The sequence below is a fragment of the Capra hircus genome (assembly GCF_001704415.2).
Source record: "Capra hircus breed San Clemente chromosome X unlocalized genomic scaffold, ASM170441v1, whole genome shotgun sequence".
NCBI lineage: Eukaryota > Metazoa > Chordata > Mammalia > Artiodactyla > Bovidae > Capra > Capra hircus.
Window position 1 is genome coordinate 5,185,918 of NW_017189516.1, and position 20,197 is coordinate 5,206,114.

The following is a 20,197-nucleotide window of genomic DNA, read 5'->3' on the forward strand; positions in this document are numbered from 1 at the left end:
AAATGTAAGCCATTAGCCACTGACAAAGCAGCTACCACCAGGCTGTGAGCAGGCACAGGTTACTGCCCACACCTTACTCGGAGCCTAAGCAACTTGGCCCTTTCTAGGGACCCATGACCTGGGGCCAATTCTTCTGGGAGAGTACACAGCCCACCTGACTATAACAACATTCAGCAGGTTTCTACGACCTCAGGCACTCCCTGTTAGATCCCAATTGTGGCTGCCATACCCTTCCCTCTCCCCAGCCCAACTGAGCAAGTGAGCCCTAATAAGTCTCAGCCTTTTACCCCCTCTTGCCTGGATGGGCAGCAGACAGCAGAGGGCAGCCTACAAGCAGAGCTCGGTCCAAAACCAAAGTGGAACACCAGGGGCTGTGTGACCGAAGAAGAGAAAGGGTATTAACACCTGCAGCCACAGGTGTAGTGGATTGAATCCCCACAATTACCTTGAGACTGTGGACTTTGGGTACAACTGTGGACTTTGGGAGCAAGTACAAGCTGGAGTAAGGCCAGATTTGAGACTGAGCAAACCCCACACTGCCCACAACAGGTCCAGAGACCTTCCTAGAAATATTGGAGGACTTTCTGAGTAGGCAGATTGACTGGAACCCACTGTGTGGAATGGAAAAAAAGAGGAATCACGAGGACCTTCTTCTTACCACCACTCTGTATATAATTTCCCCCCTTTGTTATTTTTCATATTGTTCTAAGTTTGCTCTTTTTATATTATTCCCTTAATTTTTATTTTCTATAACCTACTTTTTCCTTTTTTAATGCATCTTAGTATAAACAAATTCATTTTATTTTATTTACCTTTTATAGTACCCTTTAGCTATATTGCATTTTTTTCTATGTTGTAAATTTTGTGTTTTTGAAAGTCTAGTTTTTAGTATTCATTTTTAGGTATGGGTCTATTTACTGGTTTGATTGCTCTCTTCTTTTTTGGCTCCTGTTTTTACCATCTTTTCTCTCTTATCTTTGAGAGTATGAGTTTCTTGGGTGTTCTAGACTATTGAGTGTTGCTTTCACCAATCATCTTGGGGTTTTGTCTTCTGTGCTGTGTAGCCAAAGAAGTCTTGGTGCTACAGTAAAGGGTTTAGCCTGAAGCCCCAAGGTGAGAGAACTGATTTGAGGACTTTGGACCAGAGAAATCCCAACCCCATGGAATATTAATCAGCAGAAGCTCTCCCGAAGGCCTCCATCTCAACACTAAGACCAAGCCCTACCTAAAGGCCAGCAAGCTCCAGTGTCAGATGCCCTTTGCCTATCTTTCAGCAAAACAGGAACATAACATTGAATATTAGCAGACAAGCTGCCTAAATCCATACCAAACCCATAGACACCCCAAAACACACTACTGAATATGGCACTCTCCTTCAGAGAGAAAAAATCCAGCCCCATCTATCAGAACACAAGTATGAGTCCCCCCAGCCAGGAAATCTTCACAAGGCACTGGCCCAACTCCACTCATGGGGGTGAGACTTCACAATTATGAGGAACTATGGCCCACGAGCCTGCAGAAAGGAAACCACAAACACAGTAAGTTAACCAAAATGAAAAGACAGAGAAACATGAAGCAGATGAAGGAACATGGTAAAAAACCCACAAGACCAAAAAAAATGAAGAGAAAATAGGCAATCTACCTGAAAAAGAAATTAGAGTACTGATAATAAATATAATATAAAATCTTTAAAATAAAATACAGGCACAGATAAATAGGCTGGAAGTACAGATTGAGAAGATTTAAGAAATGTTTAACAAGGACCCAGAAAAGGACCCAGAAAAAATAAAGAATAGACAATCAGCAATGAACAACATAAAAACTGAGATTAAAAATATACTAGAAGGAACCAATAGAAGAGTAACTGAGACAGAAAAATGGATAAGTGAGCTGGAGGACAGAATGGTGGAAATAACTGAAGCAGAGCAGAATAAAGAAAAAAGAGTAAAAAGAAACAGGGACAGTCTCAGAGACTTATGGGACAACATTAAGCTCACCAATATTCAAATTATAGGGGTCCTCAAAGAAAAAGAGAAAAAGGGTATGAGAAAATATTTGGGGAGATTATAGCCAAAAAAAATTCCCTAACATGGGAAACAACTAGCCACTCAAGTCCAGGAATCCCAGAGAGTCCCAAATAGGATAAACCCTAGGAGAAACATGTAAAGACACATATTAATCAAACTAATTAAACAAAGTAACAAACATTAAAATCAACAAGAAAAGCAACAAATAGCATAGCATATGGATCCCCATAAGGCTACCAGCTGATCTTTCAAGAGAAACACTGAAGGCCAGAAAGGAGTGGCAGGATATATTTAAAGTAATGAAAGGAAAACCTGCAATCCAGATTACTTTATCCAGCAAGAATATCATTTATATTTGAGGGAGAAATCAAAAGCTTTACAGACAAGAAAACTATAGAGATTAGAGCAACACCAAACTAGCTTTAAAACAAAGACTAAAGGAACTTCTCTAGACAGAAACACATGAGAAAGAAAAGGTCTACAAAATAAAACTCAAAAGAATAAAGGAAATAGTAATAGGATCATACATGCCAATAATTACCTTAAATGTAAATGAATCAAATGCTCCAACCAAAAGTCAGACTGGATGAATGGATACAAAAACAAGACGCTATATACGCTTTCTACACGAGACACACTTCGGACCTAGAGACACATACAAACTGAAAGTGAGGGGCTAGAAACATATATTCCACTTAAATGGAAATAAAAAGAAAGCAGTAGTATCAAAACTCATATCAGATAAAATAGACTTTAAAGACTTTTACAAGAGACAAGGAAGGACACTACATAATGATCAAGGTATAAGTCCAATAAGATATAACAATTATAAATATATATGCACCCAACATAACAGCACCTCAACACATAAGGCAAATGCTAATGACAATTCAAGGGAAAATCTACAGGAATACAATAAGAGTTGGGGGAGGGTCTTTAGTAACCTACTCACACCAATAGACAGATTATCCAGACAGAAAATTAATAAAGAAACACAAGTGCAAAATGATACATTGGGGATGTAGGACCTAATTGATATTTACAGGGTATGTCACGTGAAAATGATAGATTTCAGCTTTTTCTGATGTGCAGATGGAACATTCTCCATGATAGATCACATCTTAGGTTGCAAATCAAACCTTGGTAAATTTTGAAATCATTTCAAGCATCTTTTCTAACCATGATGCTGTAAGATTAAATATCAGGTATCAGTTCAGTTCAGTTCAGTCACTCAGTCGTGTCCGACTCTTTGCGACCCCATGAATCGCAGCATGCCAGGCCTCCCTGTTCATCACCATCTCCCAGAGTTCACTCCGACTCACATCCATCGAGTCAGTGATGCCATCCAGCCATCTCATCCTCTGTCGTCCCCTTCTCCTCCTGCCCCCAATCCCTCCCAGCATCAGAGTCTTTTCCAATGAGTCAAATCTTCGCATGAGGTGGCCAAAGTTCTGGAGTTTCAGCTTTAGCATCATTCCTTCCAAAGAAATCCCAGGGCTGATCTCCTTCAGAATGGACTGGTTGGATCTCCTTGCAGTCCAAGGGACTCTCAAGAGTCTTCTCCAACACCACAGTTCAAAACCATCAATTCGTCAGCACTCAGCCTTCTTCACAGTCCAACTCTCACATCCATACATGACCACAGGAAAAACCATAGCCTTGACTAGATGGACCTTAGTCGGCAAAGTAATGTCTCTGCTTTTGAATATACTATCTAGGTTGGTCATAACTTTTCTTCCAAGGAGTAAGCGTCTTTTAATTTCATGGCTGCAATCACCATCTGCAGTGATTTTGGAGCCCAAAAAATTAAAGTCTGACACTGCTTCCACTGTTTCCCCATCTATTTCCCATGAAGTGATGGGACCGGATGCCATGATCTTCATTTTCTGAATGTTGAGCTTTAGGCCAACTTTTTCACTCTCCTCTTTCACTTTCATCAAGAGGCTTTTTAGTTCCTCTTCACTTTCTTCCATAAGGGTGGTGTCATCTGCATATCTGAAGTTATTGATATTTCTCCCAGCAATCTTGATTCCAGCTTGTGTTTCTTCCAGTCCAGCATTTCTCATGATGTACTCTGCATATAAGTTAAATAAGCAGGGTGACAATATACAGCCTTGACGTACTCCTTTTCCTATTTGGAACCAGTCTGTTGTTCCATGTCCAGTTCTAACTGTTGCTTCCTGACCTGCATACAGATTTCTCAAGAAGCAGGTCAGGTGGTCTGGTATTCCCATCTCTTTCAGAATTTACCACAGTTTATTGTGATCCACACAGTCAAAGGCTTTGGCATAGTCAGTAAAGCAGAAATAGATGTTTTTCTGGAACTCTCTTGCTTTTTCAATGACCCAGCGGATATCGGCAATTTGATCTCTGGTTCCTCTGCCTTTTCTAAAACCAGCTTGAACATCACGGAGTTCACTGTTCACGTATTGCTGAAGCCTGGCTTGGAGAATTTTGAGCATTACTTTACTAGCATGTGAGATGAGTGCAATTGTGTGGTAGTTTGAACATTCTTTGGCATTGCCTTTCTTCAGGCATGACCTAAATCAAATATCAGGTATAGGGCGAAAAAAACTATTTAAAAAAACCCCACAAACACATGGAGGCTAAACAATATGCTTTTGAATAATCAATAGTTCACTGAAGAAATCAAAGAAGAAATTAAAAATACTTAGAAGCAAATGATAGTGAAAACAAGACAACTCAAAACTTATAGGATGCACTAAAAACAGTACTAAGAGGGAAGTTTATAGCAATACAAACCTAACTCAAGAAACAAGAAAAATATCAAATAAATAATCTAACCTTACACCTAAAGCAACTAGAAAAAGAACAAAACCCCAAAGTTAGTAGAAGGAAAGAAATCATAAAGATCAGAGCAGAAATAAATGAAAAAGAAATGAAGGATACAATAGCAAAGATCAATAAAACTAAAAGCTGTTTCTTTAATAAGATAAAATTGACAAACCATTAGCCACACTCATCAAGAGAGAAAGGAAGATGACTCAAGTCGATAAAATTAGAAATAAAAAAGCAGAAGTTACAACAGACAACACAGAAATACAAAGCGTCATAAGAAACTACTATGAGGACCTCAGCTGGTCAGCCTGAGACCACCTGAGTGCCAACCCTAGTCCTCCGCTCGGCCCCATTTCCACTCCAACAAGGGAACTGCTCGTAGAAAGAAGAAGGTGGTTCATAGAACAGCTACAGCAGATGACAAAAAACTTCAGTTCTCTTTAAAGAAGTTAGGGGTAAACAATATTTCTGGTATTGAAGAGGTGAATATGTTCACAAATCAAGGAACAGTGATCCACTTTAACAACCCTAAAGTTCAGGCATCTCTGGCAGCAAACACTTTCACCATTATGGGCCACGCTGAGACAAAGCAACTGACAGAAATGTTCGTCAGCATCTTTAACCACCTTGGTGCCCACAGTCTCACCAGTTTAAGGAGACTGGCTGAAGCTCTGCCCAAACAATCTGTGGATGGAAAAGCATCACTTAGCACTGGAGAGGAGGATGACGATGAAGTTCCAGATCTTGTGGAGAATTTTGATGAGGTTTCCAAGAATGAAGCAAACTGAATTGAGTTAACTTCTGAAGAAGATAAATCTTGAAGAAGTTACTGGGAGCTGCTATTTTATATTATGACTGCTTTTTAAAGTTTTACTTATGGATCTGATAAAATCTAGATCTCTAATATTTTTAAGCCCAAGCCCCTGGACACTGCAGCTCTTTTCAGTTTTTGCTTATATACAATTCATTCTTTGCAGCTTATGAAGCTGAAGAAGCCTAAGAATTAAGTTTGGGACAAAGATAAATAAAATTCTTTGCCTAGTTAAAAAAAAAAAGAAACTACTATGAGTAACTATTTGTCAATAAAATGAACAATCTGGAAGAAATGGATCAATTCTTAGAAAAGTATACCCTTCCAAAACTGAACCCGGAGAAATAGAAAATGTAAAGAGACCAATCACAAAAGTTAAAACTGTAATTTAAAAAAAAAATCTGCCAGCAAACAAAAGCCCTAGGCCAGATGGTTTCATATGTGAATTCTACCAATAGTATAGGGAAGGACAAACACTGATCCTGCTCAAAATCTTCCAGAAAATTTCAAACAAAAACTCATTAATTCATTCTACAAGGGCACTATCACCCTAATAATAAAACCTGACAAAGATGCCACAAAAAAAAAAAAGAAAATTACAGGCCAATATCACTGATGAACTTAGATGCAAAAATCCTCAACAAAATTCTAGGAAACAGAATTCAACAACACATTAAAAGGATTATGCATCATGATCAAGTGGGCTTTCCCCCAAGGATGCAAGAATTCATCAATATACACAAATCAGTCAATGTGATATACCATATTAACAAATTGAAGTATAAAAACCATACAGTCATCTCTATAGATACAGAGGAACCTTTTGACAAAATTCAACATCCATTTATGATTAAAAAAAAAAAAACTTATCCAAAGAGTAGGCATTGAAGAACATAGCTAAACGTAATAAAAGCCATCTTTGACAAACCCACAGCAAACATTATTCTCAATGGTGAAAAAACAATAAGCATTTATCCTAAGATCAGGGACAAGAGAAGGTGCCCACTCTTACCACTATTATTCAACATAATGTTGGAAGTACTAAACACAGCAGTCAGAGAGTAAAAGTGATAAAAATGACTCCAGACTGGAAAAGAAGTAAAACTCTCATTGTTTGCAGATGACATGATACTATACTAGAAAACCCTAATGAGGCCACCAGAAAATTAGTAGAGCAAATCAATGAATATAGTAAAGTTGCAGGATATAAAATTAATGCACAGAAATCCCTTGCATTCCTATATACTAACAGTTAAAAATCAGGAAGAGGAATTAAGGAAACGATCCCATTCACCATTGTAACAAAAGGAATAAAATACCTAGGAATAAACCTACCAAAAGAGATGAAAAATCTGCATGGAAAAAACTATAAGATATTAATGGAAGAAATCAATGAGGACACAAACAGATGGATATATATATATATATATATATATATATATATATATATATATAGTTCTTGGACTGGAAGAAGCAATAGAGTGGAAATGACTGTACTACCCAAAGCAATCTACAGATTCAATGCAATCCCTATCAAACTACCAATGATTTTTTTTAGTGAACTAGAGCAAAAAATTTCACAATTTGTATGGAAACATAAAGATTCCAAATAGCTAAAGCAATCTTGAGAAAGAAAAATGGAGCTGGAAGAATCAACCTTCCTGAATTCAGACTGTATTAAAAAGTTACAGTATGGTACTGGCACGAAAACAGAAATATAAACCAAGGGAACAAGACAGAAACCCCAGAGATAAACCCATACACTTATGGTCACCTTATCTTTGACAAAGAAGGAAAGAATATACAATGGTGAAAAGACAGCCTCTTCCATAAGTGGTGCTGAGAAAGCTGAACAGCTACATGTAAAAGAATAAAGTTAGAACTGTTTCCTAACACCATACACAAAAATAAACTCAAAATGGAATAAAGACTCAAATGTAAGGCCAGAAAGTATAAAGCTCCTAGAGGAAAACATAGGCAGTACACTCCTGATATAAATCACAGCAAGATCCTCTATGACTCACCTCCTAGAATAATAGAAATAAAAACAAAAATAAACAAATGGGACCTAATTAAACTTAAAATCTTTTGCATAGCAAAGGAAACTATAACCAAGGTGGAAAGACAACCCTCAGAATGGGAGAAAATAATAGTAAATTAAACAGCTGACAAAAGGTGAATCTCCAAAATAAACAAGCATCTCACACAGCTTGATAACAGAAACACAAACAATCCAATCATAAACAGATATTTCTCCAAAGAATACCTACAGATGGCTAATAAACACATGAAAAAATGCTCAACATCACTCATTACTAGAGAAATGCAAATCAAATCTACAATGATGTATCACCTCACACTAGTCAAAACAAAAAATCTACAAACAATAAATGTTGGAGAGGATGTAGAGAAAAGGCAACCCTCTTGCATTGCTGGTGTGAATATAAGTTGATACAACTACTGTAGAGAACATCATGGAGATTCCTTTAAAAACTGGGAATAAAACTACTATATGACCGAACAATCCAACTACTGGGCACATACCCTGAGGAAAATATAATTAAACATTGCATGTGAACCACAATGTTCATTGCAGTACTATTTACAATAGCTAGGAAATGGAAGCAACCTAGATATCCATCAACAGATCAATGGATAAAGAAGTTGTGGTTCAAATATACAATGGAATGTTAGTCATAAAAAGGAATGCATTTGAGTCCATTCTAATGAGGTGGATGAACCTAGATCCTATTATACAGACCAAAGTAAATCACAAAGAGAAAAACAAATATCATATATTAACATATATATATATATATGGAATTAAAAGACACTCCTTGGAAGAAAAGTTATGACCAACCTAGATAGCATATTCAAAAGCAGAAACATTACTTTGCCGACTAAGGTCCGTCTAGTCAAGGCTATGGTTTTTCCAGTAATCATGTATGGATGTGAGAGTTGGACTGTGAAGAAAGCTGAGTGCTGACGAATTGATGGTTTTGAACTGTGGTGTTGGAGAAGACTCTTGAGAGTCCCTTGGACTGCAAGGAGATCCAACCAGTCCATTCTGAAGGAGATCAACCCTGGGATTTCTTTGGAAGGAATGATGCTAAAGCTGAAACTCCAGAACTTTGGCCACCTCATGCGAAGAGTTGACTCATTGGAAAAGAACTTTGATGATGGGAGGGATTGAGGGCAGGAGGAGAAGGGGACGACAGAGGATGAGATGGCTGGATGGCATCACTGACTCGATGGAAGCGAGTCTGAGTGAACTCTGGGAGTTGGTGATGGACAGGGAGGCCTGGTGTGCTGCGATTCATGGGGTCGCACAGTTGGACACGACTGAGCGACTGAACTGAACTGATGGAATCTGGAATGACGATACTGATGAACCTGTTTGCAGGGCAACAATGGAGATGCAGACATAGAGAACAAACTTGTGAACACAACAAAGGAGAGTGAGGGATGAATTGAAAGAGTAAAATTGAAACATACACATTACCATATGTAAAATAGATATTCAGTGGGAATTTGCTGTATGATGCAGGGAACTCAAACCTGATGCTCTATGACAATCTAGAGGGATGGGAGGTGGGAGGGAAGTTCATAAGGGAGGGAATATATGTATACCTATGGCTGATTCATGTTGATATTTGGCAGAAACAAACATAACATTGTAAGGAAATTATCCTCCAATGAAAAATAAACAAATTTCTTTAAAAACTAACTAAAGATTTAAGAATACACTTGTTTCAGCTTCCTCACCACCTTATGCTGTTCTTAGTACCCTGACTTTTCTCACTTTGTAAAATGGTTTTGTTTCTCCCATCTGTTTCAAAACCCGAGGATATCTTTCTGTATTCTGGCACATCTTCATCTATATTCTGAGCTCCTCAAATTGCTTGACACTATCTTATTCACAGTACCCTAACTCCGGAGGAGGAAAAGCAGCCAAGTTGTAATTTCTTTCTTCCTGTATTATTTCTTCTTTTAAAAGACATGACTCCTTCCTAGTCCCAGAAACTGCAAAATATTCCCCCATCCCTTCTTATAGGTACAAAGGTCTATAAATAAAGATGTCTGTGAACTGAAATCTTTTGCATGGTCCTAATAATACAAAAATATATGAGGCTCAATGGCATTAATTCTCATAAAAATGTCAGTTCATGTCAAATATATAGTGAATATTTTTTAAAACCTAATTTTCATAGTCATAACTATTGTAGTAGTAGAATAATATAACTTTTTTAATCATTTGGTCAAAAACAAGAAAAAGCTCAAAGCTTTACCAAGCAAGAGTATAATGACATTAGCATTTGGACCTAATTAAAGAATAAAGCAGTTTTCCCTTTGCTAGCAAATCATGTGCAGAAATTAAACATATTTCAATAAAAGATCATTTTGCATTGCATTTTAATTACATCTGTTTTTAAACCCTAAACAAATAAATGTTTCTGTGAGTCAGTGAAAGTGGCTTAAAAATAAGGAAAGCATTAGTGATGGAAGTGGTACTTGTTCTGGGAAACATCTGCTGTTCTATCACATGTCATTACAGCTATATTTGAATTTCCACGCAGAAAATTGCTTGCACCTGTCATCAGTATTTTTTCCAGGACATATTTACAGCATATTGTTAACATTCACTGTTTCCTCTGCTAAACAACACTTCACACTGTTGAATCAGTGCTGCTATTCATGTCAGAAGAAGATGATTTAGCCATTTATCATTATCCTGGCAGCATTTAGGTGTCCAGACTCAGGTACTCTCTTCAGAAGGCATTAAAATACACTGTATACATCTGTGTCTCTTTTGCTGTCTCGCATACAGGGTTAAGTCCAGGTTTGATACATGATACTGGAAGCTTGGGGCTGGTGCACTGGGACGACCCAGAGGGATGGTACGGGGAGGGAGGAGGGAGGGGGGGTCAGGATGGGGAACACGTGTATACCTGTGGCAGATTCATGTTGATGTAGGGCAAAACCAATACAATATTGTAAAGTAATTAACCTCCAATTAAAATAAATAAATTTATATTAAAAAAATAAAATATACTGTTTGCACTAAGTGTTGTAAAGCATGCTGTATAAATAAACCAGGCAGAAGAAATAGTTTGAGTCACATAGAGAGAGCATACACTCTGAAGAATACACTGGTACCATTGGTTGTTTTCTATTATCATGTTATAACAGATTAAAGAACCTTTGGGAAATATGATCTTCATATGCTTGTTTTGACATCTCCAATTAATATCAAGTAGTGCTGCTTGCACTTTCCAGGTGGCTCAGTGGTAAAGAATCCACCTGCCAAGCAAGAGACATGGGTTCAATCCCTAGGTCAGGAAGATCCCCTAGAGAAGGAAATGACAACCCACTCCAGCATTCTTGCCTGGGAAACCCCATGTACAGGGCAGCCAGGTAGGCTACAGTCCATGGGGTTGCAAAGAATTGAAAATGGACAGGACTGAGTGACTAAACAGCAACAATAATGAAAATGTCACTTAGCTCAAATCTCATCTTTTTCTCACCTCTCAGTATTTTTAAAGATTGAACAGGGCCATATATCTTGCATTAAGTGAAGAGGGATGTTTTAGCAAGCAACCTAGGCCTAATTTATTCAGTTTTCCAGTCAGGGTCTAGGTTTCGTGGGCAAGATGGCCCACTTAAGATGGGACTCATTTAATTCTGTTGAAATTTTAGACTGAGCATGTATTTATTTGATGGTATAGTATACTCTACTAGGCTGTGCTAGTGAAAACGATGCACATAAGACTACATGTCTTACTCAGCAGCCTACAATAGTAGACTGAAAGATTCTAAATATGATATATGTTACATTCTCTTCAGTTCAGTTCAGTTCAGTCGGTCAGTTGTGTCCGATTCTTAATGACACCATAAATTGCAGCACGCCAAGCCTCCCTGTCCATCACCAACTCCTGGAGTTCACTCAAACTCACGTCCATCGAGTCAGTGATGCCATCCAGCCATCTCATTCTCTGTCGTCCCCTTCCCCTCCGGCTCACAATCCCTCCCAGCATCGGAGTCTTTTCCAATGAGTCAACTCTTCACATGAGGTGGCCAAAGTATTGGAGTTTCAGCTTTAGCATCATTTCTTCCAAAGAACACTCAGGACTGACCTCCTTTACAATGGACTGGTTGGATCTCCTTGCAGTCCAAGGGACTCTCAAGAGTCTTCTCCAACACCACAGTTCAAAAGCATCAATTCTTTGGCGCTCAGCTTTCTTCACAGTCCAACTCTCACATCCATACATGACTACTGGAAAAACCATAGCCTTGACTAGACGGACCTTTGTGGGCAAAGTAATGTCTCTGCATGTGAATCTGCGATCTGGTTGGTCATAGCTTTCCTTCCAAGGAGGAAGTGTCTTTTAATTTCATGGCTGCAGTCACCATCTGCACTGATTTTGGAGCCCCCCAAAATAAAGTCTGACACTGTTTCCACTGTTTCCCCATCTATTTCCAATGAAGGGATGGAACCAGATGCCATGATCTTCATTTTCTGAATGTTGAGCTTTAAGCCAACTTTTTCACTCTCCTCTTTCACTTTCATCAAGAAGCTTTTTAGTTCCTCTTCACTTTCTGCATAAGGGTGGTGTCATCTGCATAGCTAAGGTTATTGATATTCCTCCAGGCAATCTTGCTTCCAGCTTATGCTTCTTCCAGTCCAGCGTTTCTCATGATGTACTCTGCATATAAGTTAAATGAACAGGGTGACAATATACAGCCTTGACTTACTCCTTTTCCTATTTGGATCCAGTCTGTTGTTCCATGTCCAGTTCTAACTGTTGCTTCCTAACCAGCATATAGGTTTCTCAAGAGACAGGTCAGGTGGTCTGCTATTCCCATCTCTTTCAGAATTTTCCAGTTTATTGGGATCCACAAAGTCAAAGGCTTTGGCATAGTCAATAAAGCAGAAATAGATGTTTTTCTGGAACTCTCTTGCTTTTTTGATGATCCAGAGGATGTTGGCAATTTGATCTCTGGTTCCTCTGCCTTTTCTAAAACCAGCTTGAACATCTGGAATTTCATGGTTCACGTATTGCTGAAGCCTGGCTTGGAGAATTTTGAGCGTTACTTTACTAGCATGTGAGATGAGTGCAATTGTGCAGTACTTTGAGCATTTTTTGGCATTGCCTTTCTTTGCAACTGAAATGAAAACTGACCTTTTCCAGTCCTGTGGCCACTGCTGAGTTTTCCCAATTTGCTGGCATATTCAATGCAGCACTTTCACAGCATCATCTTTCAGGATTTGTAATAGCTCCACGGGAATTCCATCACCTCCACTAGCTTTGTTCGTAGTGATACTTTCTAAGGCTCACTGACTTTTCATTCCAGGATGTCTGGCTCTAGGTAAGTAATCACACCATCACGATTATCCGGGTCATGAAGATCTTTTTTGTACAGTTCTTCCGTATATTCTTGCCACCTCTTCTTAATATCTTCTGCTTCTGTTAGGTCCATACCATTTCTGTCCTTTATCAAGCCCATCTTTGCATGAAATGTTCCCTTGGTATCTCTCATTTTCTTGAAGAGATCTGTAGTATTTCCCATTCTGTTGTTTCCCTCTATTTCTTTGCATTGATTGCTAAGAAATCTTTCTTATCTCTCCTTGCTCTCCTTTGGAACTCTGCATACAAATGAGTATATCTTTCCTTTTCTCCTTTGCTTTTCGCTTCTCTTCTTTTCACAGCTATTTGTAAGGCCTTCTCAGACAGCCATTTTGCTGTTTTGCATTTCTTTTCCATGGGGATGGGCTTGATCTCTGTCTCCTGTACAATGTCATGAACCTCTGTCCATAGTTCATCAGGCAGTCTATCTATCAGATCTAGTCCCTTAAATATATTTCTCACTTCCATTGTATAATCATAAGGGATTTGATTTAGGTCATACCTGAATGGCCTAGTGTTTTTCCCTACTTTCTTCTATTTAAGTCTGAATTTGGCAATAAGGAGTTCATGATCTGAGCCACAGTCAGCTCCCAGTCTTGTTTTTGCTGACTATATAGAGCTTCTCCATCCTTGGCTGCAAAGAATATAATCAATCTGATTTTGGTGTTGACCATCTGGTGATGTCCATGTGTAGAGTCTTCTCTTGTGTTGTTGGAAGAGGGTGTTTGCTATGACCAGTGCGTTTTTTTGGCAAAACTTTATTAGCTTATGCCCTGCTTCATTCCATACTCCATGGCCAAATTTGCCTGTTACTCCAGGTGTTTCTTGACTTCCTACTTTTGCATTCCAGTCCCCTATAATGAAAAGGACATTTTTTTGGGGGGGTGGTGTGTTAGTTCTAGAAGGTCTTGTAGGTCTTCATAGAACCATTCAACTTCATCTTCTTCAGTGTTACTGGTTGGGGCATAGACTTGGATTACCGTGATATTGAATGGTTTGCCTTGGAAACGAACGGAGATCATTCTGTCGTTTTTGAGATTGCATCCAAGTACTTCATTTTGGACTCTTTTGTTGACCATGATGGCTACTCCATTTCTTCTGAGGGATTCCTGCCCGCAGTAGTAGATATAATGGTCATCTGAGTTAAATTCACCCATTCCAGTCCATTTTAGTTGCTGATTCCTAGAATGTCGACATTCACTCTTGCCATCTCCTGTTTGACCACTTCCATTTTGCCTTGATTCATGGACCTGACATTCCAGGGTCCTGTGCAATATTGCTCTTTACAGCATTGGACCTTGCTTCTATCACCAGTCACATCCACAGCTGGGTATTGTTTTTGCTTTGACTCCATCCCTTAATTCTTTCTGGAGTTATTTCTCCACTGATCTCCAGGAGCATATTGAGCACCTACAGACCTGGGGAGTTCCTCTTTCAGTATCGTATCATTTTGCCTTTTCATACTGTTCATGGGGTTCTCAAGGCAAAAATACTGAAGTGGTTTGCCATTCCCTTTTCCAGGGGACCACATTCTGTCAGACCTCTCCACCATGACCCGCCCGTCTTGGGTGGCCCCACGTGGCATGGCTTAGTTTCATTGAGTTAGACAAGGCTGTGGTCCGTGTGATTAGACTGACTAGTTTTATGTGATTTTGGTTTCAGTGTTTCTGCCCTCCGATGCCCTCGTGCGACACTTACCATCTTATTTGGGTTTCTCTTACCTTGGACGAGAGGTATCTCCTCACCACCGCCCCTTCTGATGGAGGTCAAATAAGAGAACTTTGCCACAGTGTGGTTATAGATGGCTATTGTGACATTTCTACTCTTAAGTTTTTGGGTAAAAAATGCTACAGAAATTGGGCTACTAAAATTTTCCAGTATGTTGTGTTTAAATAAGTGAAAGAGATTTGCAACAAATTCAAGCATTTGACTAGTGCTCTATTTTTAGTTTAACCACATGAGCTACCACCAAATGAAGGAGACAATACCAGGGTGATAGGGGAAAGGGGGCATGGAATGTGCATACTCTACATTTAGATTTATCTGTTGCTTTCATAAAATCCAAATTACCCCTCCAAAATTCAAATTACCACATTTACACATATGTTATCATTGTCTTGGCTTTGGAAAAAGATTGTTTGGGTTCAAACTGTGGTTTTTCCACTTAGTTGTGTTGGTATTGGGCAAGTTACTTAATCCGTCTTTGTCTCAGTTTCCTCATCTATAAAAATGGGGATAATAATAGTGTCCATTGATTTGGATTAATATATATGAAACACCTAAAAAATGCCTGTTACAGTGTATGTGCTACAGGTTAGCTAATAGCTATGTATTAGTTTTAGTATTATAAAATCTAATTAATAAAAGTTAAACTTGGCTTTAAAAGCACATTTTTCATTCTAAAGAGAAGATTGCTTTGCTTATTTTTTTTCTTTGATCTCGTTTATTTACATTTTCTCTGACCTTTCTCCTGCTATCATGTTGAGATCCCCCAGAAATCAAAATCAAAATCCACTTTAGCAAGCTTATCATAAATATCTCTCAGCATGATCAAGCAGAATGAGTGCAGCATTTGTAACATACTGCCCTCAGTACTTGGATGCTGAGTCTCAAAAATGACAGAATGATCTCTTTTCATTTCCAAGGCAAACCATTCAATATCATGGTAATCCAACTCTATGCCTCGACCAGTAATGCAGAAGAAGCTGACACTGAACGGTTCTATGAAGACCTACAAGACCTTCTAGAACTAACACCCCAAAAAGACGTCTTTTTCATTAGAGGGGACTGGAATGCAAAAGTGGGAAGTCAAGAAACAGCTAGAGTAACAGGCAAATTTGGCCTTGGGGTACATATTGAAGCAGGGCAAAGGCTAATAGAGTCCTGCCAAGAGAATGCAATGGTCATAACAAACACCCTCTTCTAACAACACAAGAGAAGACGCTACACATGGACATCACCAGATGGTCAACACCAAAATCAGATTGATTATATTCTTTGCAGCCAAGGATGGAGAAGATCTATACAGTCAGAAAAAAACAAGACTGGGAGCTGACTGTGGCTTGGATCATGAAGTCCTTATTGCTAAATTCAGACTTAAATTGAAGAAAGTATGGAAAACTGCTAGACCATTCAGGTATGACCTAAATCAAATACCTAACGATTATACAATGGAAGTGAGAAATAGATTTAAAGGAGTAGATCTGATAGATAGAGTGCCTGATGATCTATGAATGGAGGTTTGTGACACTGTACAAGAGACAGGAATCAAGACCATCCCCAAGAAAAAGAAATGCAAAAAAGCAAAATGGCTGCCTGAGGAGGACTTACAAAAAGCTGTGAAGAAGGGAAGTGAAAAGCAAAGGAGAAAAGGAAAGATATACTCATTTGTATGCAGAGTTCCAAAGAATAGCAAGGAGAGATTATAAAGGCTTCCTCAGGGATCAGTGCAAAGAAATAGAAGAAAACCTTAGAATGGAAAAGACTAGCGATCTCTTCAAGAAAATGAGAGATACCAAGGAAACATTTCATGCAAACATGGGCTCAATAAAGGACAGAAATATTATGGACCTAACAGAAGCAGAAGATATTAAGAAGAGGTGGCAAGAATACACAGAAGAACTGTACAAAAAAGATCTTCATGACCCAGATAATCACGATGGTGAGAGCCAGGCATCCTGGACTGTGAAGTCAGTGGGCCTTAGGAAGCATCACTATGAACAAAGCTAGTGGAGGTGATGGAATTCCAGTTGAGCTATTTCAAATCCTGAAAGATGATGCTGTGAAAGTGCTGCACTCAATATGCCTGCAAATTTGGAAAACTCAGCAGTGGCCACAGGACTAGGAAAGGTCAGACTTTATTCTAATCCCTAAGAAAGGCAATGTCAAAGAATGTTGAAACTACTGCACAATTGCACTCATCTCACATGCTATTAAAGTAATGCTCAAAATTTTCCAAGCCAGGCTTCAACAATATGTGAGCTGCACACTTCTAGATGTTCGAGCTGGTTTTAGAAAAAGCAGAGGAGCCAGAGATCAAATTGCCAACATCCTCTGGATCATCAAAGAAGCAAGAGAGTTCCAGAAAACATTTATTTCTGCTTTATGTCTATGCCAAAGCCTTTGACTGTGTGGATCCCAATAAACTGTGGAAAATTCTGAAAGAGAAGGGAATAGCAGACCACCTGACCTGCCTCTTGAGAAATCTGTATGCAGGCCAGGAAGCAACAGTTAGAACTGGACATGGAACAACAGGCTGGTTCCAAATAGGAAAAGGAGTAAGTCAAGGCTGTACATTGTCACCCTGCTTATTTAACTTATGTGCAGAGTACATCATGAGAAATGCTGGGCTGGATGAAGTACAAGCTGGAATCAAGATTGCCTGGAGAAATATCAATAACCTCAGATATGCAGATGACACCACCCTTATGGCAGAAAATGAAGAAGAACTAAAGCACCTCTTGACAAAAGTGAAAGAGGAGAGTGAAAAAGTTGGCTTAAAGCTCAACATTCAGAAAACTAAGATCATGGCACATGGTCCCATCACTTCATGGGAAATAGATGGTGAAACAGTGGAAACAGTGTCAATCTTTATTTTGGGGGGCTCCAAAATCACTGCAGATGATGACTGGAGCCATGAAATTAAAAGATGATTACTCTTTGGAAGAAAAGTTATGGCCAACCTAGACTTCATTTAAAAAGCAGAGACATTACTTTGCCAACAAATGTCCATCTAGTCAAGGCTATGGTTTTTCCAGTAGTCATGTATGGATGTGAGAGTTGGACTATAAAGAAAGCTGAGCACCAAAGAACTGATGCTTTAGAACTGTGGTATTGGAGAAGACTCTTGAGAGACTATTGGACTTCAGGGAGATCCAACCAGTCCATCCTAAAAGAAATCAGTCCTGAATGTTCATTTGAAGGACTTATACTGAAGCTGAAACTCCAATACTTTGGCCACCTGATGTGAAGAGCTGACTGATTTGAAAAGACCCTGATGCTGGGAAAGATTGAAAGTGAGAGGAGAAGGGGACAAAAGAGACTGCGATGGTTGGATGGACTCTCTGACTCAATGGACATGAGTTTGAGTAAAGTACGGGAGTTGGTGATGGGCAGGGAGGCCTGATGTGCTGCATTCCATGGGTTATAAAGAGTCTGACATGACTGAGCGACTGAACTGAACTGAACTGCCCTCAGCTCATTGACCCAATTTAATTGGAAAACACAGGCAGTACACTGTTGCCATCAGTCTCAGAATTGTTTTTTGGATATGCCTCCTCAGGCTATGGAAACAGAAGCAAAACTCAACAAATGGGACTATATCAAATGAAAATGTTTTGCACAGCAAAAGAAACTGTCCACAAAATAAAAAGGCAGATTACTGAATGGGAGAAGATATTTAAAAATGATACATCTGATACAAGGTTAATATCCAAAATATAAAAATTCATAACATTCAACATCAACCCCCCAAAAAAAAAACTCAATTGAAAAATGGGCAGAAGATCTGAATGGACATTTTTTCAAAGAAGACAAACAGATGGCCAACAGACACATGAAAAGATGCTTATTGTTATTCAACAGAGAAATGTAAATCAAAACCACAATGAGTATCACCTCACACCTGTCAGAATGGCTATTTATCAAAGAGACCATATATAAAAATTGTTGGTGAGGATGGGGGGAAAATGAAATACTTGTATATTGTTGGTGAAATTATAAATTGGTGCAGCTGCTATAGAAAACAGTATGGAGGTTCCTCAAAAACTAAAGGTAGAACTACCATATCATCCAACAACTCCAGTTATATCAGAAAAAAATCAAAACCCTAATTTGAAAAGATACACACGCCCCAATTTTCATAGCAGCACTATTTACAATAGCCATAACATAGAAGCAATCCATGTGCCCATAAACAGATGATTAGATTAAGAAGATGTGGTGTATATACCCATGGAATATTACTCAGTTATAAAAAAGAATAATATAATGCCATTTGCAGCACCATGGATGGACCTTGAGAATGTTATGCTTAGTTTATTAAGCCAGACAGAGAAAGACAAATGCTGCATGGTATCACTTATATGCATAATCTAAAATAATACAAATGAATGTATAATGCAAAACAGAAACAAACTCGCAAATATGAAAACAAACTTGTGGTTAACAGAGAGAGACGAGGAGAGGGACAAACTAGGGGTATGAGATTAACAGACACAAACTACTATATATAAAATAGATAAGTAACAAGGATATACCATATAACACAGGAAATTTGAGCCATTATCTTGAAATAAGCTATAATGGAGTATGTACAAAAAATATCAAACCACTATGCTGTACACTTGAAACTAACATAAATATTGTAAATCAAATATGTTTCAAGAAAAAAAAAAGATTACAAATAACAATTGTTGGCAAGGAGAAAAGGGAAACCTCATGCATTTTTGGTGGGAATGTAAATTGGTGCAGCCACTATAGAAGACAGTACGATATTCCTCAAAAAAAATCAAATAGAGAACTACCAAACAATACAGCAACTCTACTTCTGGATATTTATCTGAAGAGAATGGAAACACTAATTTGAAAAGGTATATGCAACCTTATGTTCACTGCAGCATTATTTACAATATCCAAGATAGGGAATCAACCTAAGTGACCATGGATGCATGTGTGCTGTATCGCTACAGTCATATCCAACTCTGTGCAACCCTATGGATTGTGGTCTGCCAGGCTCCTTTGTCTGTGGGATTCTCCAAGCAAGAAAGCTGAAGTGAGTTGCCATGCCCCCCTCCAGGTGATCTTCCTGACAGAGTGATTGAACCCATGTCTCTTTTGTCTCCTGCAGTGGCAAGCAAATTCTTTACCACTGAACCACCTGGGAAGCCCAAGTGTCCATGGATAGGTGAGTGGATAAAGAAGATGTGTGGAGTAAATAATATTCCATTATAATAATATAATATTTAAATATTATTAAGCTATAAAAAGAATGAAATTCTGCCATTTGCACCAACATGGATAGACCTACAGGGTATTATGCTAAGTGAAATAATCCAGACAAATAAAGACAAATACTGTATGATTTTACTTATATACGGAAACTAAAAACCAAAACAAATAAACAAAAGACAAATAGTCATAGATACAGGAAACAA

At 38.5% G+C, this 20,197-nt stretch overlaps 1 pseudogene; it reads left to right on the forward strand.

The window, feature by feature from the left end:
• Positions 1 to 1,490: 1,490 nt before the first annotated feature.
• On the forward strand, positions 1,491 to 5,712 carry LOC102171225 (annotated as a pseudogene).
• Positions 5,713 to 20,197: the final 14,485 nt, after the last annotated feature.